The 26926-nt window shown below is 44.7% G+C and overlaps 2 long non-coding RNA genes across 2 annotated transcripts in view; one reads left to right on the top strand and one right to left on the bottom strand.

Moving 5' to 3' along the window:
- Positions 1-26926, bottom strand: part of LOC143816454 (uncharacterized) — a 102039-nt gene that overhangs the window by 40978 nt on the left and 34135 nt on the right. The gene's annotated exons all lie outside the window — the stretch shown is intronic.
- The window catches only part of LOC143816453 (uncharacterized), a 72186-nt gene that overhangs the window by 24581 nt on the left and 20679 nt on the right, over positions 1-26926 (top strand). Inside the window, exon 2 of the long non-coding RNA XR_013223946.1 lies at positions 18862-19014. This is a non-coding gene — a long non-coding RNA (uncharacterized LOC143816453). The remainder of the gene's footprint in view (positions 1-18861; positions 19015-26926) is intronic.

Here is a 26926-nt window from a genome sequence, read left to right as displayed (position 1 = left end):
GTAAGATGGGGCCTGCAGGTGCATCTGTGGCGAGGCACGGGGGTGCCATGAGACCGGCGGCTGCATCCAACCTGAGGTCTTGGGGCATTACAGGGGCTGCGGCTGCATCTGCCACTTCTTCCCTTTGCTAACCTTATTGAGGTCGGTGTCTCCTCTCCGGAGTCTGCAGCGGTTCTTCCGGTGTGTCGCTCGGCACTTTGCAGCATCTTCACTTCTGTCTCCCCTTCTGGCGTTCTCAGCAGCGCGGCACCCGTTTCCTTCTTCGTGCTCTTTTCAGCTGGCTCCGCCCACGAAGGTACGCCTCTTCTTCCCTCGCGCTCTTTGTGGCGCTATAATGGTGGCAGTTTTGGTGGCAATTTGGCAATAAACAGTCTCTTAGGTGCACATGACCCGTTCTACTGGGTCAGTCCACTGCTATTGACCTGTTCCTGGGCCTAACCACTATCAATGGTTTCCTGATTGGCTGTCTCAGTCCATGCACAAAGGCCTGTGCCAACATTTGCCTGTGTATATGGTCATGAATGGTGAAGCCCAAGTCTTGGAAAACTTGCATTACTCTGCCATGAATCTTCTCTACAAACTCTGTCTTGTCTTGGCTCATGTCATGTAATCTGAGCGCTTGTCCTGCCAATCTGCCTTTGGCCCACTCTCTGAGCTGTTCAATTAGCTGTGGCCCTGACTCCCAAAGCGTGTACATCTAATTCTGCTGGAAGTTTGAATTGTTTCTTCATGATTGGCCAGAGTGCATCACCTGCTTCTATTTCCATTTATGGCCCAGAGATCATCCCAGGTGGCTGCATATGTTCGCTGGTTCTGCTACATTGTTCGGTAAAATGGCATGGGGTGAAGTGTACATAGTGTAATGTTGGTGCCTCTATCTGCCCCTGCATTCTTGGTGCCTGTGGGTTTCTTTTCCTAGTACTGGGCAGCATGCATGATGTTCCCTCTTCATCTTCATCAGAGGAATAGTTGTGATAGCGTGTGCTGGGGTCATACACTGGCTGATTTTGGACTTAGAAGTTGCCTTTTTGTGTGAGGATGTCTCCCCCCTTGCTGAAGCATAGGCTTATAGTTCTATGTTGGTGTGAATGTAGGCAGTTCTGACCGGTGCTGAAGTTGTACATTATCAGCAGATGGTGATGTCAGTCCTCCCCCCTCTGCACCCAGGGCTGAGCTGTCTGCTGACTGATGTGTCTGGGGGTTGCCTACTGCATTGTGTGTAGGGGGATTTTCACCTTCTTTCCCCGATATCACAACTGGGAGTGGGTGGACTGTGCCTGTAAACACTGAATACAGAGGCACCACACTAGTTGAATTGGGCATTGTCCCAGCCGGCAACAAAGGAGAAGAAGAAGAAGAGTGTGTAAAAGAAGGAGATAGGTGAGGCAGAGAAGAAAGAGGAGGAGGATAGAGGTGTGGTGCAGAAAGAGAGGTGTGGAGGAGAGAGAGAAGGTGTGGAGAAGGAAGAGCAGGAGAAGATAGGTGTGGTGGGAGAGTGAAGAAGGAGGAGAGAAAAAGGGTGAGTGGGGGGAAAGAGGTGTGGAGAAGAAGGAGGAGTAGAGAGGTGTGAAGAAGGAGGAGAGGAAAGGAGAGAGAGAAAGTGAAGGAGAGAAAGAGTGACAGAGAAAGAGGAGGATAGAGAAGAGAATTCCTCCCCCCTCTGTGCAGTCTGAGAGGTCATGGTTGAAACAATGATGCCTTCTCCCTGTAGAGAGGGATGGGGCGCGCCACATACTGTGCAAAAAACTCCCTATACCATGGATTCTGTTCAGAGCAGACTGCACATGTCTAATATCTCCCGGGGAGGCGCTGATGGCTTAATACCTTTCCCCATCTTATACACATAAAAAAATCACTTTCTGGTTTGCTCACATACCTTTCTGTACGACCTAAACGATGCTCTGCTGCTACTTTATACCATGTATTAGTATTCAGCAATTTAACATCAGATAACTTCCCTTATTTTCCTTTCTACGTCATGCCATTCCGCAGCTTGAATTCTGATGGATTTCACATACTTTATACCTTCTAAAATTATTCACATACTTAACACCTTCGTGTTCTGCCACCATCTGGGGGGCTGTTTGCTCTCCAGGAAGTAAAAGACCCTCCTGTTGCTTGGCCACCTTATTCCCCATGGCAAAAACAAAAATGAAAAACAAACAAAAAGGAAAAAAAACAACAAAAAAACTTCAAAAAGATTGGTATATAAACTAAAAAAGAAAAGGAAAAACTGCAAAAAGATTCGTATAAAAACAAAAAAAGAAAAGGAAAACTTCAAAAACTTGTCACAAAAAGACAAACTTAAAATTTTGATACAGAAATAAAAACTGCACAAAGTAAAAAGACAGAAGGAAAAACTTCAGAGTAAAAAGTTAAAACGGCTTTCCTTATACTTTGTCTGTGCTCAAACGCAGTCAGACACACACACTTCCCCATTTTTTATGCTGCTGTATCCAAAGTCACCAAAATCACGTATCTAAAACCAAGAAGCTCACAGCAAGTTACAGATACCACTTAGTTTCACTTCTTTCAAAAATTGCTAAACAGGAAACTTTGCAAAAACAGATGTGACAGTGTGATTTACAATGGATACAGTACAGACCAAAAGTTTGGACACACCTTCTCATTTCAAGATTTTTCTGTATTTTCATGACTAAGAAAACTGTACATTCACACTGAAAGTATCAAAACTATGAATTAACACATGTGGAATTATATACTTAACAAAAAAGTGTGAAACAACTGAAAATATGTCTTATATTCTAGGTTCTTCAAAGTAGCCACCTTTTGCTTTGATGACTGCTTTGCACACTCTTGGCATTCTCTTGATGAGCTTCAAGAGGTAGTCACTGGGAAAGGTCTTCCAACAATCTTGAAGGAGTTCCCAGAGATGCTTAGCACTTGTTGGCCCTTTTGCCTTCACTCTGCGGTCCAGCTCACCCCAAACCATCTCGATTGGGTTCAGGTCTGGTGACTGTGGAGGCCAGGTCATCTGGTGTAGCACCCCATCACTCTCCTTCTTGGTCAAATAGCCCTTACACATCCAGATGTGTTTGGGGTCATTGTCCTGTTGAAAAATAAATGATGGTCCAACTAAACACAAACCGGATGGAATAGCATGCCGCTGCAAGATGCTGTGGTAGCCATGCTGGTTCAGTATGCCTTCAATTTTGAATAAATCCCCAACAGTGTCACCAGCAAAGCACCCCCACACCTCCTCCTCCATGCTTCATGGTGGGAACCAGGCAGGTAGAGTCTATCCGTTCACCTTTTCTGCGTTGCACAAAGACAGGGTGGTTGGAACAAAAGATCTCAAATTTGGACTCATCAGATCAAAGCACAGATTTCCACTGGTCTAATGTCCATTCCTTGTGTTCTTTAACCCAAACAAGTATCTTTTGATTGTTGCCTGTCCTTAGCAGTGGTTTCCTAGCAGCTATTTTACCATAAAGGCCTGCTGCACAAAGTCTCCTCTTAACAGTTGTTGTAGAGATGTGTCTGCTGCTAGAACTCTGTATGGCATTGACCTGGTCTCTAATCTGAGCTGCTGTTAACTTGCGAATTCTGAGGCTGGTGACTTGGATAAACTTATCCTCAGAAGCAGAGGTGACTCTTGGTCTTCCTTTCCTGGGGCGGTCCTCATGTGAGACAGTTTCTTTGTAGCGCTTGAAGGTTTTTGCCACTGCACTTGGGGACACTTTCAAAGTTTGCCCAATTTTTCGGACTGACTGACCTTCATTTATTAAAGTAATGATGGCCACTCGTTTTTCTTTACTTAGCTGCTTTTTTCTTGCCATAATACAAATTCTAACAGTCTATTCAGTAGGACTATCAGCTGTATATCCACCAGACTTCTGCACAACACAACTGATGGTCCAAACACCATTTATAAGGCAATAAATTCCACTTATTAAACCTGACAGGGCACACCTGTGAAGTGAAAACCATTCCCGGTGACTACCTCTTGAAGCTCATCAAGAGAATGCCAAGAGTGTGCAAAGCAGTCATCAAAGCAAAAGGTGGCTACTTTGAAGAACCTAGAATATAAGACATAATTTCAGTTATTTTACACTTTTTTTGTTAAGTATATAATTCCACATGTGTTAATTCATAGTTTTGATGCCTTCAGTGTGAATGTACAATTTTCATAGCCATGAAAATACAGAAAAATCTTTAAATGAGAAGGTGTGTCTAAACTTTTGGTCTGTACTGTATATCTTTGCTAGCAGCAGAGGAGAAGCGTGGAGAAGGGAAAAAAAACTTCTCTTTACAATTGTATGCACTTACAACTGTTATCACTTAAAGCAACAGTACATGACATGAACAAAAACAGATACAGACGTCCGGGAGAACCGATGCCCTCTTTATTATTCTGTGGCAGGTGCTAACTGCTCTGGGGACAGACAACTGTCAATCGTACTGGGCACAAATATGCCCGGGCCACCTGAGTAAGAAGCACAACAAGCGGGAATTCTACCACCCTCCGATCCGGTCGTCCTGACTGGCTCGCGGCTATGGGAATCTGTGGCAGCCCTCTAAGCTATCACCATCTGAGCGTGGAACATGGGACTACCTGTCCCGGGACGACCTGTCCCACCTGTTGCACGGGAATCTGTGAAAGCTTATCGAGCAATTTGACCTCCTGCCGTCTGTTACCCAGCAACCACAAACAAAACAGTCACCGTTCCAGCTTTTCTCCCGGATCTCTCACAAACATGGAACACATACACGGCACACAGCAGACACCTTGACTTATATCCCAGGGTTTGGATACAGGCTTGAACTTTTTACACTACCTGGGAATGCGGTGGTGACCACACCTGACCGGCAAGAGGTATAGACCCGGACTGGGCACAGGGGACTTTCAGGTAAGATGATAACATTTTCTCACCTTACTTATGGAGCTGTGCAGTCTCCATCCCGTGAACAAAGGCCATGGCCAACAACTCCGTCTCTCCAGTCCTCAGGGTCTCCGTGCATTTCATCCATTGCCCCACGTTGGGCGCCAGATGTTATGGAAGTTTGGTTTGGATAAATCTATCCCTGTGTGTGCTGCGGCCGTTCCCAATAAGACTGAGTATTTTGAGCGCTCAAGAATGGACTGTACACCATTGTGACAATAACATTCTACCAATACTGGTGATTTATTGTACATACATGTATTTATAATTACATATAGAAAGGAGGTGGTTAGTTAATTACCATATTGTCTAGCTCCTCTGTTATTGGTTATCTAAATATATATGGAATATTGTGATTAATGCACATATGAATGCTGATTAAGCAACTAAAGTGTAGCTGTCTCATTTATCCTGCTATTCAGCAGGATTCTAGACATTAGTTCAAGACATCTGGCCTAAGTTCCTGTTGGTGGTGTCTGGAAAGTACAGAGGAACCATCTGGCCTAGTTCATGTAGTCAAGTTGAACAATTGATTATAAACTAGCTGAGTATATAGCTATATATTTGCTTTATATTTATATTATATATGATTATAAAGGAGTATACATGCAAGTGAGATCTACATGATATATATATTTTCATCACATATATAGTGTGATGTAATGTGTCATGATCTCTGCAGGCAGAGATCATAGCAAGCCTATAGAGGGACAAGCTCTCGGAAGATGGAACTATACTGACCATGAACTAAGCCTGCCGCGCAACTAGAAATAGCCAGGTAGCATTTCCTATTTATCGCTAGATGCCCAGCTCTGGCCTAAGACCTAAATAGCTAGCAGAGGGAAATATAAGACCTGGCTCACCTCTAGAGAAATATTCCAAAGAAGACAGTAGCCCCCCACATATAATGACGGTGAGTTCAGATGAAACAACAAACGCAGCAGGAAAATAGTCTTAGCAAATTTGAGGTCCGCTTACTAGATAGCAGAAGACAGATAGTATACTTTCATGGTCAGCAGAAAAACACTAACAAAACACCATCCAGAGATTACCTTAAACTCTGGCATTAACTCATAACGCCAGAGTAGCAATCCCTGCTCAACGAGAGCTTTCCAGACACAGCAACAAAACTTCAGCTGTGAACTGGAACAAATAGGCAAAACAAAACATGGACAAAAGTCCAACTTATCTAGTAGTTGTCAGAAGCAGGAACAAGCACTGAGAGGCATCAGATAACATTGTTGACCGGCAAGAAGCCACCAGAGAAATGAGCTTAAATAGCGACACCCACTACTGATGGAATCAGGTGAAACAGGAAAGAGGATGACAAGTCCAATTCCACAAGCGGCCACCGGGGGAGCCCAGAATCCAAATTCACAACAGTACCCCCCCCTCAAGGAGGGGGCACCGAACCCTCACCAGATCCACCAGGGCGACCAGGATGAGCCCTATGGAAGGCACGAACAAGATCAGAAGCATGAACATCAGATGCATTGACCCAAGAATTATCCTCCTGGCCGTAACCCTTCCAGTTGACCAGATACTGGAGTTTCCGTCTGGAAACACGAGAGTCCAAAATTTTCTCCACAACGTACTCCAACTCACCCTCAACCAACACCGGAGCAGGAGGCTCAACTGAAGGTACAACAGGTACCTCATACCTGCGCAATAACGACCGATGAAAAACGTTATGAATGGAAAAGGACGCAGGGAGGTCCAAACGGAAAGAAACAGGATTAAGAATCTCCAATATTCTATAAGGGCCGATGAACCGAGGTTTAAACTTAGGAGAAGAGACCCTCATAGGGACAAAACGAGAAGACAACCACACTAAATCTCCAACACAAAGCCGAGAACCAACACGACGATGACGGTTGGCAAAACGCTGAGTCTTCTCCTGGGACAACTTCAAATTGTCCATAACCTGCCCCCAGATGTGATGCAATCTCTCCACCACCGCATCCACTCCAGGACAATCCGAGGATTCCACCTGACCGGAGGAAAATCGAGGGTGAAACCCCGAATTACAGAAAAACGGGGACACCAAGGTGGAAGAACTGGCCCGATTATTGAGGGCGAACTCTGCCAATGGCAAAAAAGCAACCCAATCATCCTGGTCAGCAGAGACAAAACACCTCAGATATGTCTCAAGGGTCTGATTAGTCCGCTCGGTCTGGCCATTAGTCTGAGGGTGAAAAGCAGATGAAAAAGACAAATCTATGCCCATCCTAGCACAGAATGCCCGCCAAAATCTAGACACAAATTGGGTACCTCTGTCAGAAACAATATTCTCAGGAATACCGTGCAATCGGACAACATTCTGAAAAAACAGAGGAACCAACTCAGAAGAAGAAGGCAACTTGGGCAGAGGAACCAAATGGACCATTTTAGAGAAACGGTCACAAACCACCCAGATGACAGACATCTTCTGGGAAACAGGCAGATCTGAAATAAAATCCATCGAGATGTGTGTCCAAGGCCTCTTAGGAATAGGCAAGGGCAACAGCAGTCCGCTAGCCCGAGAACTACAAGACTTGGCCCGAGCACAAACGTCACATGACTGCACAAAGACTCGCACATCTCGTGACAGAGAAGGCCACCAGAAGGATCTTGCCACCAAATCCCTGGTACCAAAAATTCCGGGATGACCTGCCAATGCAGAAGAATGTACCTCAGAGATGACTCTGCTGGTCCAATCATCCGGAACAAACAGTCTATCAGGCGGACAACGATCCGGTCTATCCGCCTGAAACTCTTGCAAGGACCGCCGCAGATCAGGAGAAACGGCCGACAAAATTACTCCCTCCCTAAGGATACCTGTGGGTTCAGAATTACCAGGAGAGTCCGGGTCAAAACTCCTAGAAAGGGCATCTGCCTTAACATTCTTAGAACCCGGTAGGTATGACACCACAAAATTAAAGCGAGAAAAAAATAAAGACCAGCGCGCCTGTCTAGGATTCAGGCGTCTGGCAGTCTCAAGATAAATCAAATTTTTGTGGTCAGTCAATACCACCACCTGATGCCTAGCCCCCTCGAGCCAATGGCGCCACTCCTCAAACGCCCACTTCATGGCCAAAAGCTCCCGATTCCCAACATCATAATTCCGCTCTGCGGGCGAAAATTTGCGAGAAAAGAAGGCACAAGGCCTAATGACGGAGCAGTCGGAACCTTTCTGCGACAACACTGCCCCAGCTCCGATCTCCGAAGCGTCAACCTCAACCTGAAAAGGCAGATTCACATCAGGCTGACGCAACACAGGGGCAGAGGCAAAACGGCGCTTAAGCTCCTGAAAGGCCTCTACAGCATGAGGGGACCAATTAGCAACATCAGCGCCTTGTCTGGTCAAATCAGTCAGTGGTTTAACGACATCCGAAAAACCAGCAATAAATCGGCGGTAAAAGTTGGCAAAGCCCAAAAATCTCTGAAGACCCTTAAGAGAGGAGGGCTGAGTCCAGTCACAAATAGCTTGCACCTTGACGGGATCCATCTCAATGGAAGAGGGAGAAAAAATATACCCCAAAAAGGAAATTTTCTGGACCCCAAAAACGCACTTAGACCCCTTCACACATAAAGAATTAGACCGCAGAACCTGAAAAACTCTCCTGACCTGCTGGACATGAGAGTCCCAGTCATCAGAAAAAATCAGAATATCATCCAGATATATTATCATAAATTTATCCAGAAAATCGCGGAAAATATCATGCATAAAAGACTGGAAAACTGAAGGGGCATTAGAAAGACCAAAAGGCATGACCAAATACTCAAAGTGGCCCTCGGGCGTATTAAATGCGGTCTTCCACTCATCCCCCTGCCTGATCCGCACCAAATTATACGCCCCACGAAGATCAATTTTAGAGAACCACTTAGCACCCTCTATACGAGCAAACAAATCAGTAAGCAATGGCAATGGGTATTGATACTTAACAGTGATCTTATTCAGAAGCCGATAATCAATACATGGTCTCAAAGAGCCGTCTTTTTTTGAGACAAAGAAAAACCCAGCTCCCAAGGGAGAAGAAGATGGACGAATATGTCCCTTTTCCAAAGACTCCTTTATATATTCCCGCATAGCAGCATGTTCCGGCACAGACAAATTAAACAAACGACCCTTTGGATATTTACAACCCGGTATCAAATCTATGGCACAATCGCACTCACGGTGCGGAGGTAACGACCCAAGCTTGGGTTCGTCAAAGACGTCTTGATAATCAGAGAGGAACTCAGGGACTTCAGAGGGAATGGACGACGAAATAGAAACCAAAGGTACGTCCCCATGAATACCCTTACATCCCCAGCTCAACACAGACATTGCTCTCCAGTCCAAGACTGGGTTGTGAGACTGCAACCATGGCAATCCCAGTACCACATCGTCATGTAAATTATACAGCACCAGGAAACGAATAATCTCCTGGTGATCCGGATTGATACGCATGGTTACTTGTGTCCAGTATTGTGGTTTATTATTAGCCAATGGGGTGGAGTCAATCCCCTTCAGAGGAATAAGAGTCTCCAAAGGCTCTAAATCAAAACCACAACGATTGGCAAAGGACCAATCCATAAGACTCAGAGCGGCGCCAGAGTCAACATAGGCGTCCGTGGCAATGGATGACAAAGAGCAAATCAGGGTTACAGACAAAATAAACTTAGACTGAATGGTGCCAATGGAAACAGACTTATCAAGCTTCTTTGTACGCCTAGAGCATGCCGATATAACATGAGTAGAATCCCCACAATAGAAACACAATCCATTCTTCCGTCTAAAATTCTGTCGCTCGCTCCTGGACAGAATTCTATCACACTGCATACTTTCTGGCGTCTTTTCCATAGACACCGCCAGATGGTGCACCGGTTTGCGCTCCCGCAGACGCCTATCAATCTGAATAGCCATTGTCATGGACTCATTCAGACCTGCAGGCAAAGGGAACCCCACCATAACATCCTTAACGGCATCAGAGAGACCTTCTCTGAAAGTTGCCGCCAAGGCGCACTCATTCCACTGAGTAAGCACAGACCATTTACGGAATTTTTGGCAGAAAACTTCAGCTTCGTCTTGCCCCTGAGATAGTGCCATCAAAGTTTTTTCTGCCTGAAGTTCCAAATGAGGTTCCTCATAAAGCAAGCCCAAGGCCAGAAAAAACGCATCCACATCGCGTAACGCAGGATCCCCTGCTGGCAATGAGAAGGCCCAATCTTGAGGGTCACCCCTGAGCAAGGAAATCACAATCCTAACCTGCTGAGCAGGGTCTCCAGCTGAACGAGACTTCAGGGACAAATAAAGCTTACAATTATTTCGGAAATTCTGGAAGCTAGCTCTATTCCCTGTGAAGAACTCCGGCAAAGGAATTCTCGGCTCAGATACCGGAGCATGTACCACAAAATCTTGTAAATTTTGTACTTTCGTGATGAGATTATTCAAACCCGCAGTTACACTCTGGAGATCCATTATTGTCAGGTGCACACAGAGCATACAGAGATTAGGAGGAGAGAGAGAAAAAAGACTGCAGCAAGGCAGACTGGAGGAAAAAAAAAAAAAAAAAAAAATTCCAGCAGACTTCTTATAACTCTCCTTTCTCAACCTGGGTCTTTAACACTTTATGGGCCGGTCAAACTGTCATGATCTCTGCAGGCAGAGATCATAGCAAGCCTATAGAGGGACAAGCTCTCGGAAGATGGAACTATACTGACCATGAACTAAGCCTGCCGCGCAACTAGAAATAGCCAGGTAGCATTTCCTATTTATCGCTAGATGCCCAGCTCTGGCCTAAGACCTAAATAGCTAGCAGAGGGAAATATAAGACCTGGCTCACCTCTAGAGAAATATTCCAAAGAAGACAGTAGCCCCCCACATATAATGACGGTGAGTTCAGATGAAACAACAAACGCAGCAGGAAAATAGTCTTAGCAAATTTGAGGTCCGCTTACTAGATAGCAGAAGACAGATAGTATACTTTCATGGTCAGCAGAAAAACACTAACAAAACACCATCCAGAGATTACCTTAAACTCTGGCATTAACTCATAACGCCAGAGTAGCAATCCCTGCTCAACGAGAGCTTTCCAGACACAGCAACAAAACTTCAGCTGTGAACTGGAACAAATAGGCAAAACAAAACATGGACAAAAGTCCAACTTATCTAGTAGTTGTCAGAAGCAGGAACAAGCACTGAGAGGCATCAGATAACATTGTTGACCGGCAAGAAGCCACCAGAGAAATGAGCTTAAATAGCGACACCCACTACTGATGGAATCAGGTGAAACAGGAAAGAGGATGACAAGTCCAATTCCACAAGCGGCCACCGGGGGAGCCCAGAATCCAAATTCACAACAGTAATGACCCCTGTTGCAGCTATGAGGCGCTGTGTGTGCTCCTCAGGATATGCATGGAGGCGTATCTGTGGTTATAATGGTGATAATGAGATGGTGACCGTCATGATTGTAAATGGCCGGTATGTGTCGCAGAGGGAGTCTGCGCTGTAAGCCTGAAGTAATGTTGTTGTTCTGGGACCTGTAGTCCCACAAGTGTTTGTATAGTTGTGAAGGGAGGCTTAGAAGGCCAGTTATGAGAGCTGGGCGGGTCGAACTAGCCACACACATCCCCCATCTATGGGAGTGGTTACAACTACATAATGAGACCAGGGTATGGGCCTCATGGTTCCTGTGTATGTGAATGTTCTCTGTAATGGAGAGTGTGAGATCCTGGATGGCTTGTGTGTTGGGAGGTCATGTGTGTGGACCTGAATAGCGCACTGTGAGGCCGTGGATCTGAAGACTGGTGTTGGGAGATCCTGGGAGTAGGATCGGATCCCTGAACAGTACACTTAGAGACTTGTGTGTTGGATGGTCCCAGGTGGGGACGGATGTCCTGAATAGCGCACTGAGTAGCCTGTGTTGAAAGTCCTGGGAGTAGGATTCCTGAAGAGCACATGGGAAGGAGTGCAGGCAGTGCATTGGGGGAGCTACAGCCCATCTGAGGATCTGGACTGACTGATGTGTGTCTGCCAGGCACGCTGGTGATCCCAGTTCGGCAGTTTCCCTGGAGGAGAGAGGACTGACAGGAGGTCAGTGTGTGGAGCAGGAGCTCCAGAAAGGAAACACCCTGGAAGGGGCTATCATAACGGCAGAGAAGTATCTGCCAGTGGAACAGACTGTTGGTGCTATGTTGTGCTCCATGGACATTGATGAACTGTTCGGCGTACGGTCACCCATGGTAACTGGACAAAGTGAGAGGTCCAGTATGTTTAGTGTCTGTGAGCTAAAGCCGTATATGAAATAGCTAAGTTAAAGCTGCAACTTAATGTCACCGGTTGGTGCCTATTGTGTTCCATGAAGTGTAATGGACTGTGCATGACCCGGTTTATGATGCCATAATAATCCGCATGGACGGTCTTGTGACAAAGACGTGCCTGTGTGACTGAATCCCGTTGCTAAGCGAGTGTCCAACACATGCAGTAAGCGCTATCTCACATATGGTGCAAGACTGCGGGCAACGGTCCAGGAAGCACGTGTGGGCATGATTGCTGTAAGTCGGTGGGGTTACGAAGTTTGCTGTGGATTGGCGGGTCCACAAAGCTGACAAGTGTCTGGCTGTAACTCGGCGGGGTTATGAAAATTTGCTGTGGATCGGCGGGTCCACGAAGTCTACGGTGCGGAGCTGTGCAGAGCCTTGTGGAGTGTAGCTGCAGTTGCAGCAAGAGGTTCTGCAGCAGCCGGAGCTGCAGTGGCAGCAGCAGCGGCTTGTGATCGGCAGCCGGAGGTGTCGGTGTCTTGTGACTACAGCAGAAGCTGGTGTGGTGTCTTGAGAGGACATTGATCCAGATCGTGCAGATTCTTAAAGGGCCAGTGCTGACCCAAAGAGACAGATTTTTTTGTGTGTACTGTGCAAACTGGTGCCTAAGAGTACCGTGGGGAGTCCACGGGGTGTACCCCAGGAAATGGGTGGTGTCCCTAAAAGGGGTAGTGTTCCTAAAAGTGGGCGTTAACCCAAGAAGGGATGGTTGCCCAAAAAGGGTGGAGTCCCTAAAGGGGGCGGTAACCCGAACAGGGATAGTTGCCCCAAAGGGGGTGGAGTCCCAAGGAATGGTAGTTTCCCAAAAGGGGTGGAGCGTACCAAAGGGGTACTGCAGACAAACTATTGCCAGGGGCATGTGAATTATGTGTGTCCAGTCTGCATTGTGAACTATCCACCTGGCGAGAGTTTACGGGGTTGTGCCCTGTGGATCCATGAGAAGGAAATGTGTGGACTGGTCGATTCTGGGAGCCCATTGACTCTAGTGTGGGTTGTACCTGAGGGATTTGAAATACCCAATAGGAGGGTCAGGGTCACCTGTATACATGGGCGCACTAAGGACTACCCAGTGGCCAGGGTGGTCCTCGAGACGGCCAGGGACAGTGCAATCCATGATGTCGCTGTAGTCTCAAACTTAACCTGTCCGGCGATAATAGGCCGGGACTCTGGGCTGTTCTCAGACTTGTGGGAGAAGGGAGCTTCTCTACAACAGGAGAATGGAGGGCTCTCGGTTGATGGGTTTGCATACTTAAAAGCATTAATACCTTAAAAAACTGATGGGTCAGATGTTGGGTTGACCAGTGGGAAAGGTGCGTCTGCCCAACTTACAGACATAATGTCACCTGATGTGTGCCACAATACGACTGATAGTGGTGTGGTAGATGAAACGAGTGGAGCTGACACCCGGTTAGAGAGTGACTTCAGGGTTCACCATACTCTGGGGTGTGACACAGACTCCGGGGGTGACTGTGACCTGTCATTGCCAGTAGCAACCTCTAGGGCTCAGTATAATGGTTTGCTGACAGAAGCACTGACACAGTGGAACGACAGTGCTCCACAAGGTGAAGTCAGGGTGACCGTGGTAGCCATACCAGAACGTATGACCAGACAGAAGTGTGGGTCTGACCAACTCTGGGACTTGGCAGAAGTGACAGTGGAAGATGGGGAAGCTCCGAGAATGGGGTCCTACACCATTAGAAATGAGGACCGCTGGTTTCAGGGTGACTGATCGGGTGGTGGTGACTCCCATTCAGACGGTGACGAAAGCGGAAAAGAGTGCAGTAAAGCTGACTCAGGTACAAGTGGAAAGTCATCAAAGGGGCTGTACAAATTACACCCTCTGAGAAGATTGATGAGGAGGAGCTGAGGTACTCAGATACCCAAGAGAAAGCTGAACCTGTTGATGATGAAATAGGTAAAAATGTGAAGCGGCAGAGTGTGAGTCAGCAAGTTGGCCCATCTGAAAATATATTTAAAGAAGTGATGGTGCAACATGTGCTAGCCAAAAGAGAACAGGATCACGAAATAGAGCTGATTAAAGAGAAAGTGAAAGACCATGTCGAACGAGATAGGGTCCTGAGACAAGCGGCTGAGCACAGGGTGGATGAGCTGGAGAAGGAAGTATCTGGGCTCAGAGGTCACCTGTCCACATGGCAAAGTGTGTATAAGGCCTTAAGGGAAGATGTGGAAGTGCTCAGAGAAGCATTAAGAGGTCTTCCGCCAGAGGAGAAGATGGTGGTCGCAGACTTACAGTGGCAGTGCCAGAGTGGTAATGAAGCGGAGCTGCCAATGCCCATCTTGGTAAAGGTTCATGCAGAAGATAAAGTAGAGGAAAAGTTGGCACTAAAAGTAGAAAAAGACAGTCACCCGGTCGTGGCAGAGGTCTTGATGGAAATGTCCGAGGCAAAACGGAAGTCGTCCGTCCGTGAAGAAAGTGAGACCTCACTCTTCAAGTGCGTGATAGAGATACCCGAGGATGGGCGGGATGCATGTACCAGTGAGGGTGTGCATGAGGCCTTTAAAAAGGCAATAGAAGCGTATAGTGTGCACTGGGCACCAGAGACGAAACAGTTGGTGATACTGTCGACTAAGGAAATCACAGTGAAGTGGTGGCTGTCCCGAGGGATATGCACCTACAATGCCTCCACACGAAACAGATAATCCTGTTGAAGAATGAGGAAATAGCTCGACGTCTGGAGCATGCAAGGAAAGCTCAAAGTCGGCTGGGCTTGGTGGAAGACATAGTGCAAGTACCCAGAAATCTGGTGGGGAAGGTCATCGGATGATTTGGGAAAATGATGCAGGAGATGGTGAATAGATCCGGTGTGAAGAGACTGAGGATTCCGGCTGATGATGAGGTCCAGGTCATGGGTGAAGATGGCATGGTTCCATTCCTTGTTGTCGGGTACATGGAGAGTCTTGGGAATATCCGGATGCCCTGGGGTATCGCGTGGCGTACCTGAAAGAAATAGAGCAGCTAAGACTGTACCAATGGTGGGTTAATAAACAGCTACAGAACATAAGGTGGCGGCTGTCTTCAACCCAAGGAAAAGGGAACAAAAGGGACCCTCCAAATAATGGAATGGCTGACCGCCAAAGACGTTCAGAGAGACAAGGAGGTCGAATATCTGAAAGTGGCAGTTCTACTCCCAGTACAAAACTAAGGGACATGGACAGTAGCGGACGTAGTAATGAAGGGTCAGACTCAGATCAGTCACTAGGCTCGACTGGACAGTGGACTCATGACCGCAACAACTGTGGGTGGCGGCCATGGAAAGAAAGATCACGTGAAGGGGTGCACTTGGAAAGTGTGGTGACTAAAGGTCTGGTGATACAGACAGACTGTGACTTAAGGGCCAAAGCTCAAGGCCTACATGTTGACCTCTGGGGGCAGGTAAAACCTAACAAAGGTGTGATGATGTATGATGCTCAAAACCGACTGAGACGGTTCTCTTGACTGGTAGGGCAAGGTAACGTGTGTGACCTGTCTCGAGACCCCGGGTGTATAACAGGTGTTCAACCCCAGAAGTTTGAACAGAGGGGGGGTATGTGATGCAGTGACCCCTGTTGCAGTTAGGGGGCAATGTGTGTGCTCCTCAAGATATGCATGAAGGCGTATCTGTGGTTATAATGGTGATAATGAGATTGACCAGCAGGATTGTAAATGGCCGATATGTGTCGCAGAGGGAGTCTGCGCTGTAAGCCTGAAGTAATGTTGTTGTTTTAGGACCTGTAGTCCCACAAGTGTCTGTATAGTTGTGAAGGGAGGCTTACATGGCTAGTTATGAGAGCTGGGCTGGTCGAACTACTCACTGCAAAAATATATATCAGTAAGGGACAAAAACCAATTTACAAAAAAGAACCCCCATAAAACTAAATAACTTTATTAGATAACAAAAATACCCAAATACAAAAAATGATGAAAAAAACCCTATCAGAGAAAGTCAGCTCAAAAAAACGGGGAAAAAGAGAAAAAAATCCCCTCTATCAATTATAGATAAATGTAAACAGCACATAAATTACTAACCGATCGCTGAGAGTAGAGGTGATAAACACACGTGATGTTTAGTACTAGGAGGGTGTAAAGATATACGTGAAATATCCCTCCAAGCTGCAAAAAATACCCTATACATTGACCTACCTAGATGCGGAGGTTGGCACCCTAATAGAAGTAGCGAGAATGGCGCCCCCGCTCGTACGATGGCTGTCCCTAGTCTCCTACCTTCTCCCTATAAGAAATAGGGTAGGAAACAGAAGGCCAGATGGCTGTAAATAACTTGTGGCAGTATGTGATATACTCTGCATAGCATCTCAGGCCCTCCCCCCAAAAAAATGTGATGTGAGACCAAAGGGTAGAGGTAATATTTACATACAGCAAGCAATAAATGATTATAGGGTAGATTTATAAAGCAAAAAGTACCAATATATATCCAATCCTAATATTAGCTGACTGATAGTCTAATACATTTACCATATAGATAACGAAGCGTCACCACGTTATATCCGGAAATCATTAATACAAACAATAGCTAGACCCAGCAGAGTAAACACTGCCCTTAATGCGCATATAAACTCAGAATGATAGTACATTCATCTGCTGCATTCATGGTCCATAGATAGTTACTAATCCAGATACCATGACTAAATGATTTTCAGGTGAAGAAGAACCTCACATATACTCTCATATAGGCTGACTGATAATCTAATACTTTTACCATATAGATAACAAAATGCCACCACGTTATATCTAGAAGAAATTAATACAAACAGTGACTAGACCCAGCAGAGTAAACAATGCCCTTAATGCATATATGTAAACTCAGGATGGTGATATACTCATCTGCTGCATTCATGGTCCATAGATAGTTGCTCATCCAGATACCGTGGCTAAACAATGATTTTCAGGCGAAAAAATAACACACACTCTCAACGCGTTTCCCCCACACATCTGGGTTCATCAGGAGAGACTAGATAAAGACATGGGCAGCCCTATCTTTTTGGACAACTCCATACTGCCCATGTCTTTATCTAGTCTCTCCTGATGAACCCAGATGTGTGGGGGAAACGCGTTGAGAGTGTGTGTTATTTTTTCGCCTGAAAATCATTGTTTAGCCACGGTATCTGGATGAGCAACTATCTATGGACCATGAATGCAGCAGATGAGTATATCACCATCCTGAGTTTACATATATGCATTAAGGGCATTGTTTACTCTGCTGGGTCTAGTCACTGTTTGTATTAATTTCTTCTAGATATAACGTGGTGGCGTTTTGTTATCTATATGGTAAAAGTATTAGATTATCAGTCAGCCTATATGAGAGTATATGTGAGGTTCTTCTTCACCTGAAAATCATTTAGTCATGGTATCTGGATTAGTAACTATCTATGGACCATGAATGCAGCAGATGAATGTACTATCATTCTGAGTTTATATGCGCATTAAGGGCAGTGTTTACTCTGCTGGGTCTAGCTATTGTTTGTATTAATGATTTCCGGATATAACGTGGTGACGCTTCGTTATCTATATGGTAAATGTATTAGACTATCAGTCAGCTAATATTAGGATTGGATATATATTGGTACTTTTTGCCTTATAAATCTACCCTATAATCATTTATTGCTTGCTGTATGTAAATATTACCTCTACCCTTTGGTCTCACATCACATTTGTTTGGGGGGAGGGCCTGAGATGCTATGCAGAGTATATCACATACTGCCACAAGTTATTTACAGCCATCTGGCCTTCTGTTTCCTACCCTATTTCTTATAGGGAGAAGGTAGGAGACTAGGGACAGCCATCGTACGAGCGGGGGCGCCATTCTCGCTACTTCTATTAGGGTGCCAACCTCCGCATCTAGGTAGGTCAATGTATAGGGTATTTTTTGCAGCTTGGAGGGATATTTCACGTATATCTTTACACCCTCCTAGTAAGTACTAAACATCACGTGTGTTTATCACCTCTACTCTCAGCGATCGGTAGTAATTTATGTGCTGTTTACATTTATCTATAATTGATAGAGGGGATTTTTTTCTCTTTTTCCCCGTTTTTTTGAGCTGACTTTCTCTGATAGGGTTTTTTTCATCATTTTTTGTATTTGGGTATTTTTGTTATCTAATAAAGTTATTTAGTTTTATGGGGGTTCTTTTTTGTAAGCTGGTCGAACTAGCCACACACACCTACCATCTATGGGAGTGGTTACAACTACATAATGTGACCAGGGTCACATTTAGAGACCAGGGTCTCGATTTAGAGATTAAAAAATGGGAGACTGGGATTATATCCATTAAGAGTAAAAAATATCAAAGAACTTGTTCAGGCTTACAAAGTAATAGGATATATCGGTGGAGACAGAGACGTGGAACACGTAACCCATCCTCTAGAGCAAGATCAGTTTCCTTCTTCTCCATATCTTCTACTGATGATAAGTCTACAAATTTTGAAAAACTAAAACCATGACGCATAGGAGGGAGAATAATAAAGAACAGTGGCAAAGATGGACCCGTAATACCAATAAACGGAAAATTACGTCATCTCCCACTAAGGAGAAAAAGCCTCGTAAAAACACCTTAGAGGTAATTAATTTATCATCGCATACAATTTCCCCATCACAATATGAAGTTTTAAGTTTAGGTCTTTCTTTTTCACCCACTAACAATTTTGATTATTTTACAGCCTTAAAAGATCTTCATTTGTTTTCCCGCAAGTTGGTCCTAAAAAAACTCCATCACAAATCTAATACTGTGGATCCTATATGGAGCCTGACTGAACAAGAGGCGATCAGAAAGTTTGAAGAGTTGTCCAATGAATCAGAAACAGCTTCTACAGGTATTCCTCCACCATGCACTTTCCCCCCCTTGTCACTGTGCCCCCAGGTAGAGATATTTACCAAATTGGTCTCGGACAACTTCCGGACTATTAGTAATAAGGGGAAGAAGGATAATCTGCCCCCCCTACAGAGGAAGGCTTTGGATGAAATGAAATCATTGGATGATATAGTAATTAAGCCGGCGGACAAGGGTGGAATGTGGTTATCTGGACGGTGGAGTGTTATGAAAAATGGGTATTAGACCTACCGGTAATTCGGTTTCCAGGAGTCCATCTTGACAGCACTCTGGGGGACGTCCTCCTCCTCCTTGCAGGGACAGGAAAAACAACACGACAGGTTAAAAGGTCCCACTCCGCCCCCTTTCCTTCAGTGTTTTGACAAGTACCACACCATGGATAGATACAATTTGAATTCTTTATTAAACAAATCATATTACAGCATATGAAATAGTATACATAGGGGGAAGTAACGGTGCTGTCAGGATGGACTCCTGGAAACCGAATTACTGGTAGGTCTAATACCCATTTTTCAGGACGTCCCCCTGACAGCACTCTGGAGAATATCAAAGAAATCTCCTTTAGGGTGGGACAACTGCCTGGAGAACCTTTCTCCCAAATGACATTTGCTGGAATGCTAACACGTCAAGTTTATGTTTGCAAAATGTGTTCACCCTGGCCCAAGTTGCGGCTTTACAAATTTGTTCTAGTGACGCCCCCGCTCGTTCAGCCCATGATGCTGAAATGGCAATCTACTCCTTCTGATGAGTAGGCTTTAGCAATTACTGTTGTAATCCATCTAGCTATAGAGGTTTTGGAAGCTTTTTTACCCCTATTTTTTCCCCAAAAAAGGATGAATAGATTGGGATCTTTTCTCCAGGTACTAGTAGCCTCTAGATAGTCTAGCACTGCCTGTCTGACATCAAGAGAATGTAAAGATTGATCTTTTGCATTAGAGGGGTTTTCGCAAAAGGAGGGTAAAATTATTTCCTGGTTTCGGTTTTGTATTGAAGCTATTTTAGGAATAAATGATGGATCTAATTTTCAGATTATATGGTTGTCACGAATCTGAAGGTATGGATCCCTAATAGACAGGGCTTGAATTTCTCCCACTCTTTTGGCTGTTGTAATCGCTACCAAAAAGGCTGTTTTCCATGTACGAACTGCGATAGGCATGTCTTCCTCAAGGGTATAAGGGTTCTTACATAGAGCCCTGAGGACTAGATTTAAGTCCCAAGTGGGAGTCAATTGTCTAAAAGTGGGACGCAATCTCTGGATGGCTTTTACAAACCTAATTATCCACGGGTGCGAGGCCAAAGGATAATCTAAGAAAGTGCTGAGGGCTGAGATCTGCACCTTAAGGGTACTAGGTCTAAGCCCCATATTGAAACCAGATTGGAGAAAATCCAGAACTCTAGGAACGTCCGGGGTCTCCGGCATCCCGGCCGACCTGCCACCCTCCATACAGAATCTTTTCCAGATTTTGTAGTAAATGGCTGAAGTTACCGGTTTCCGACTAGCCTGAATGGTTGAAATGACTTCATCGGATAAACCTCGGGCTTTCAAAATGTCCCTCTCAGGATCCATGCTGAAAGGTGTAATCGTTCCGGGTTTTGGTGTAAGACAGGACCTTGATAAATGATGTCCTTCCATAGAGGAAGTTTGATTGGGTTCTCTGTTGTCATGGATCCCAGCAACGGAAACCACCTTCTTTTTGGCCAAAATGGTACAATCATTAGAACTGTTGCCTGGTCTTCCTGAATTTTCCTGAGTACCATCAGAATGAGTGCCAATGGAGGAAACGCATAAGAGAGTGGTTCATCCCATGTTTGACTTAAGGCGTCGACTGCTTCCGGCATGTCCGAAGGTTTGAGGGAATAGAATCTGGCCACCTTTGAATTTTTTCTTGTGGCAAATAAATCTATTTTGGGAGTCCCCCAACGGTGACATAATAGTTGGAAGATTTCTTGATTTAGCTCCCATTCTGTTGGACAGACTTTCCTCCTGCTCAGGTAATCGGCCAGGACATTCTGAGATCCTTCTAAGTGCACTGCTGTAATTGACAAAACTGTGTTCTCCACCCAAACAAATATCCTTTGTGCTAACTCTTGAAGCGGTTTGTGTCTGGGACCTCCCTGGTGTTTTAGGAAGGATACTGCTGTCATGTTGTCTGTTAGGATCTTCACATGCTTGTTCTTTAGGCGAGAACGATTTCTTCTTAGAGCCTCCCAAACCGCGTAAAGCTCTCTGTAGTTTGACGATTTGTGGCTGATGTCTTTGGGCCACCTGCCCTGGACAAAAGTTCCTTCTAGATGTGCTCCCCATCCCCACTGACTGGCGTCTGTGGTGATCACCACACAAGGGGTCAAGGTCCATGGAACACCTATTCTTAGGTTGCTGCATTGTGTTCACCGCAATGATCTCTTTACTGCCGTTGATAGTTGAATTATTCTGTCCAGAGACGACTGGCGACGATCCCATACCGAGAGAACCTGAGCTTGTAATAATCTTGAGTGAGCTTGGGCCCATCTTACACAAGTGATACAAGCCGTCATTTTTCCCAAGATCTTCATGGCTGATCTTATAGTAACCCGATGCCTCAGGCATTCTAAGATCAACTTCCTCATTGACTCCTGCTTTTCTTTTGGCAGAAAGGATTGTCTTGAGGTAGCATCCAGAAGAACTCCCAGGAATACCTTCCGAGACGCGGGCTTTAGGTGTGACTTCTTTTGATTTATGACCCAACCCAGGTGTTCCAACACTGTTATAACTCAATCTCTGTGTAGGAGTAAAGCGTCTTTTGCCCTGGCTACCAGGAGAAAATCGTCCAAATAAGGAATTATTGTAATTCCTTTGTTTCCAACCCTAGAACGCGTACCTGGGGCCTCGCAGGCCTGCTAGGTTACTTGTTTTCTATTATCTGTAAAACTACATTAGTTAGAATTTTGAAACTCAAGGTAATCCTCAGGTATATAGTTGTTAGTAATATCCAGTTGTTCATATATTTTTATGTTATAGGCATCTCGTATAGCAACGCTTTTTTTGTGACTACCCCAGATTCACGTACCTGGGGCCTTTGAGGCCTGCTTTGGTTTACATGTACTCCTCAGTCTTTTTGTCTGTACTGTTGTTGGGGAAGAACTTATGACTCAGTCTTTATGACTATTGGTCGATGGCTGTTGCTGGGAAGAGTGTGGATTCTGCCTGACATGGTAATGTGATCCTGGAAGGGAGTTTCCCCTCACAAAGTAACGTGATTATGATGTCAGTACAGGTCCTTTAGTCCTAAATCCTAGTTGCTGGAGAGACTTTGGAGGAAGAAGTCAGCTTTCTTTGGTCTGTAACAAAGAACCTTTCTGAGCTCCAAAACCAGAGGCTTCTACTGCACTTACAAGAAAGTGATCTGTTGAAGGTAAGAGTAGGGGGGCTGTACTTTACCCTAAGCACACAAACACTAACAAAGTCTTAGCACACACAGTGTATAGTGCACAAGCCTGATTGTAATCTTTATTTTTTACTTTTCATTTTAGTTTACTCACATCTAAGATTACAATGGCACAGTCTACATCAAGGGGATTGACTGTCCAAGAAATTGAGGCGATTATTTTCAATAGTGATGAAGACAGTGACATTTCTTTGTCGGATGAAGAGTATATTCCACCAGCTAATGTATCAACTTCATCGTCCAGCGATTCCTCAGATGATGAAGAAGTAATGGATCCAGCAGAATGTGCAAGTAGAACATCTAAAACAAATGTTTTTTGGAACAGTACTGCTGTGGCTCATGCACGCACCCCATCACATAACATTATTAGAGTTCCTCAAGGAGCTGTCGGAATTTCCCAATTTATGTCCAAAAAAGATGTTTCCAGTAAATTTGTTTCAGATGATATTGCAGATGAGGTAGTTTTGTGTACGAATGTGGAAGGTAAACGTATTGCTTCGGAAAAAAAAAAAACTTGGAAAAATTTAACTAAAGAGGAACTACCGTATATGCCTATATTGGCCTTACTCTTCTGGCAGGGTCGACTAAATCATATGATGTGCCAATCAGAGAGTTATTTCTGAACCCATTTGCAGATCCACATTACAAAGCCACTATGTCCGTAGATAGATTTGAGGCTATTCGGAGATGCATTCGTTTTGATGAAAAGAGAACTCGGCCTGTGAGGTTGGCAACCGATAAATTAGCGCCTATTAGCTATATATGGAATCTTTTTATCAAGAACTGTTACAAACTTTACAATTCTAGCGAATATGTGACAGTGGACGAACAACTTCTTGCCTTTAGGGGACGTTGCAAATTTATCCAATATATGCCCAGTAAGCCAGCTAAATACGGCATAAAAATTTTCTGGATGTGCGATTCAGCAACTTATTATGGGATGAATGGCATGATTTACTGTGGAAAAGAAGCTGACGCTCCAGTCCAGAAAGATCTATGTTCAAACATAGTGAAAACACTAGCTTTACCAATTTTCCATTCTGGAAAAAATATCACTATGGATAATTATTTTACTAATTTAGAACTGGCCAATTTTTTGCTTCAGAAACAACTAACACTTGTTGGTACAATGAGACCAAACCGCCGCAAAATTCTACCAATAATGAAGCACAATGCACAGCGACCAATCTACGAGAGTGTATTCGGTTTCTGCAATGAGGCAACAATGGTGTCCTATAAAGCCAAGAAAGAAAAATCTGTGATATTACTGAGCACAATGCATCACGATGAAAGTATTGACACCAATGACAGGAAACAAAAACCTGAAATTATACTTCATTATAATAAGACAAAAGGAGGTGTCGACAAGATGGACGAAATGATTACTGAATATTCGTGTAAAAGGCAGACTAAACGTTGGCCTGTTGCCCTTTTTTCCAATATCCTTGATGTGTCATCCCTCAATAGCTATATTGTTTATTGTCAAACTAATCCAGAATTCCATGCCAACAGGAAGGACAATAGACGTATATTTTTGACAGAACTTTGTTATGAACTTTTGATGCCTACTATGCTAGAGAGAAGCAGCACAAAATGCTTATCAAGGCAAATTACAGAGGCAATGATCCGATGTGGAATATGCTTTCAGGAACAGCCAGAGCAAAGAGAAAAAAAAAGAAAGCGCTGCTATATTTGTCCAGCAAAGAAAGAAAGAAAATCGGAGCGTTTCTGTTCTACTTGCGGACAAAATGTATGCAGGGAACATTCTGAAGAAAAAATAATATGCAAGAATTGTCGGGGGAATATGTAAAGTGGAAAATAAATATTCCTGCACCAAGTTTGCTACAGACTTTATGTAAAAACTTTTTATAAGAAAAAATGTATCCATCATAAAAAATTGTACTGAGTGAATATATTGGGCGTGCCCGTTTAGTTACATTTTTGTTGTTTTATGTACATAATTTTTGGGGGGAATTATACACATCTTAGGCTATGTTCCAAGTAGCGCTGGGGTTCACCAGAATGGGATCCATAATGGATCTGACCTCCTGGTAACTCCAGCTAAGGCTGATGGAATGCCGGGATTCCACCAGCCTTAGCTGAGGTCACCAGGAGGTCAGATCCATTACGGATCCCCTCCTGGTGGACCCCAGCGCTAGTGGGAATGCATCCTTACTTTGCAAATTTAAAATAAACTTTGAAAAGTATTTTTATTTGAGTTATTCCATGTTATTTGCACACAGGCCTAAAAGGCCCCAGGTACGTGAATATGGGGTAGTCACAAAAAAAGCGTTGCTATACGAAATGCCTATAACATAAAAATATACGAACAACTGGAAATTACTAACAACTATATAGCTGAGGAATACCTAGAGTTTCAAAATTGTAACTAAAGTAGTTTTACAGAAAATAATAAAAAAGTAACCTGACAGGCCTGCGAGGCCCCAGGTACGCGTTCTACCAGCCTTAGCCGGGGTCACCAGGAGGTCAGATCCATTACGAAATCCGGTCCAGGCGGACCCCAGAGCTAGTGGGAATGCATGCTTACTTTCAAATAACTTTGAAAAAAAATTTTTTTTGAGTTATTCCATGTTATTTGAAAACAGGCCTCAAAGGCCCCAGGTACGTAATAGTGTAGATTTCTATGGTCACGCATTCTAGGGTTAAATCTGCCACTACCTCTGCCACCAGCTTTGTAAATATTCTTGGCGCTGAGGCAAGGCCGAACGGGAGGTACTGAAACTGGAGGTGGCAGGTTTGGTCCGGAAATCTTACCGAAAACCTCAGAAGCTCCTGAGAAGTTGAATGGATTGGGACCTGATAATATTCTTGGCGCTGAGGCAAGGCCGAACGGGAGGTACTGAAACTGGAGGTGGCAGGTTTGGTCCGGAAATCTTACCGAAAACCTCAGAAGCTCCTGAGAAGTTGAATGGATTGGGACCTGATAATACGCACTCTTCAGGTCGAGAGTACACATAACAGAATCTTTGGCTATAAGGTGGATGGTTGACCTTATTGATTACATTCTGAACCTCTTGTATTTGACGCATACATTTAAAGGTTTTAGGTTTATTATCGTGCGTGTTTCTCCTGACGGTTTTGGGATTGAGAATAAGGAAGAGTAGTGACCTCTGCCTATTTCTGATGTGGGAACCCGTACTATGACCTGAGAGCTGATCAGTTTCTGAAAGTCTGAGAACATTGGAGAATCTTGTAGCCCTCGGATATTATATTGAGGACATATGCGTTCTTTGTGATCCACCTCCAGTTGTTCAGAAAAAGACTGAGCCTGCCCCCTATACCTATGGCGTCATTGTCTCCTAGGTCTAGAGCTTGACCCAAAAAGGGAATTTCTTCCCCTTCTGTTCTGAGCATAGGATCCTCTATAGGCACCTCTGCTGGATCTCCACTGTTCTCTATAGTCAGGTTGTTTACGAGGTGGGGGTCTTTTCCGAAAGGGCTGAAATTTCTTAGGTTTATCCTCGGGAAAACCTTTTTTATTATCCGACGCGAACTCTAAAATGTCATCTAATGCCTGTCCAAATACCCTGGATCCTGAAAAGGGGATGGCACATAACTTATTTTTAGAGGCATTATCTCCTGACCAAGATTTAAGCCATATAGCCCTATGGGTTGCATTAGATAAGGAACTATTTCTGGCTGCAAATCTCACTGATTCCGCTGACGTATCAGCCATGAAGGCCATGGCAGATTTTATGATGGGTAGGGAAGAAATTATATCAGCCCGCGGGGTTTTATTAACCAAATGTTCCTCTAACTGTCCCATCCACAAATACATGGACCTGGCCACAGACGTGGCAGCTGTTAGCCTTTATCAGGGCTGACGATGTTTCCCAAGCTCAACGCAAGAGAATATCTGCCTTGCGGTCCATGGCATCTCTGAGGCTTGACGAATCCTCAAAGGGAATAGCTGTTTTCTTTGTAACCTTGGCCACAGGTACGTCGACTTTCGGGATCTCTTCCCATGTTTTGATATCCTCTGGGTCAAATGGTGGGAGGCCTTTAAATTCTCGGGACATCACCAGTCTACGTTCTGCATCCTTCCATTCTTGCAGTATCATAAGTCTGATGTGTTTGCTCACTGTGAACACCGTCTGTCTTTGAGATGTAAGACCTCCAAACATCAAATCCTGTCTGGACTTTGGACACAGCTCTTCCTTCATCTGCATCTAATTTCTCACCGCTTGAACTAATTCTTCTGTGTCTTCCACAGAAAAAAGAAACTTCCTTCCCTGATCCTGTTCTCCTAGAGGCAGCTCTCCTTCTTCCTGATCCGAACTCCTAAAGTCTGATTCTTCCTTAGAAGAAATATCCATATCCCCTTGTTCTGGGTCCATTCACGGTCTCTTGCGACTCGGACTTGGGCTGGAAGGATACTGCTGTGCCATGGTAGCTAACGAGCTTTGTACCTCCTCTCGAATTAGGGTACTGTCTCACAGTGGCACTTTT

The sequence above is a fragment of the Ranitomeya variabilis genome, chromosome 3 (assembly GCF_051348905.1).
Source record: "Ranitomeya variabilis isolate aRanVar5 chromosome 3, aRanVar5.hap1, whole genome shotgun sequence".
Lineage (NCBI taxonomy): Eukaryota > Metazoa > Chordata > Amphibia > Anura > Dendrobatidae > Ranitomeya > Ranitomeya variabilis.
Note: the sequence above shows the minus strand (reverse complement) of the source record. Positions and strands in the feature narration are given on the sequence as shown.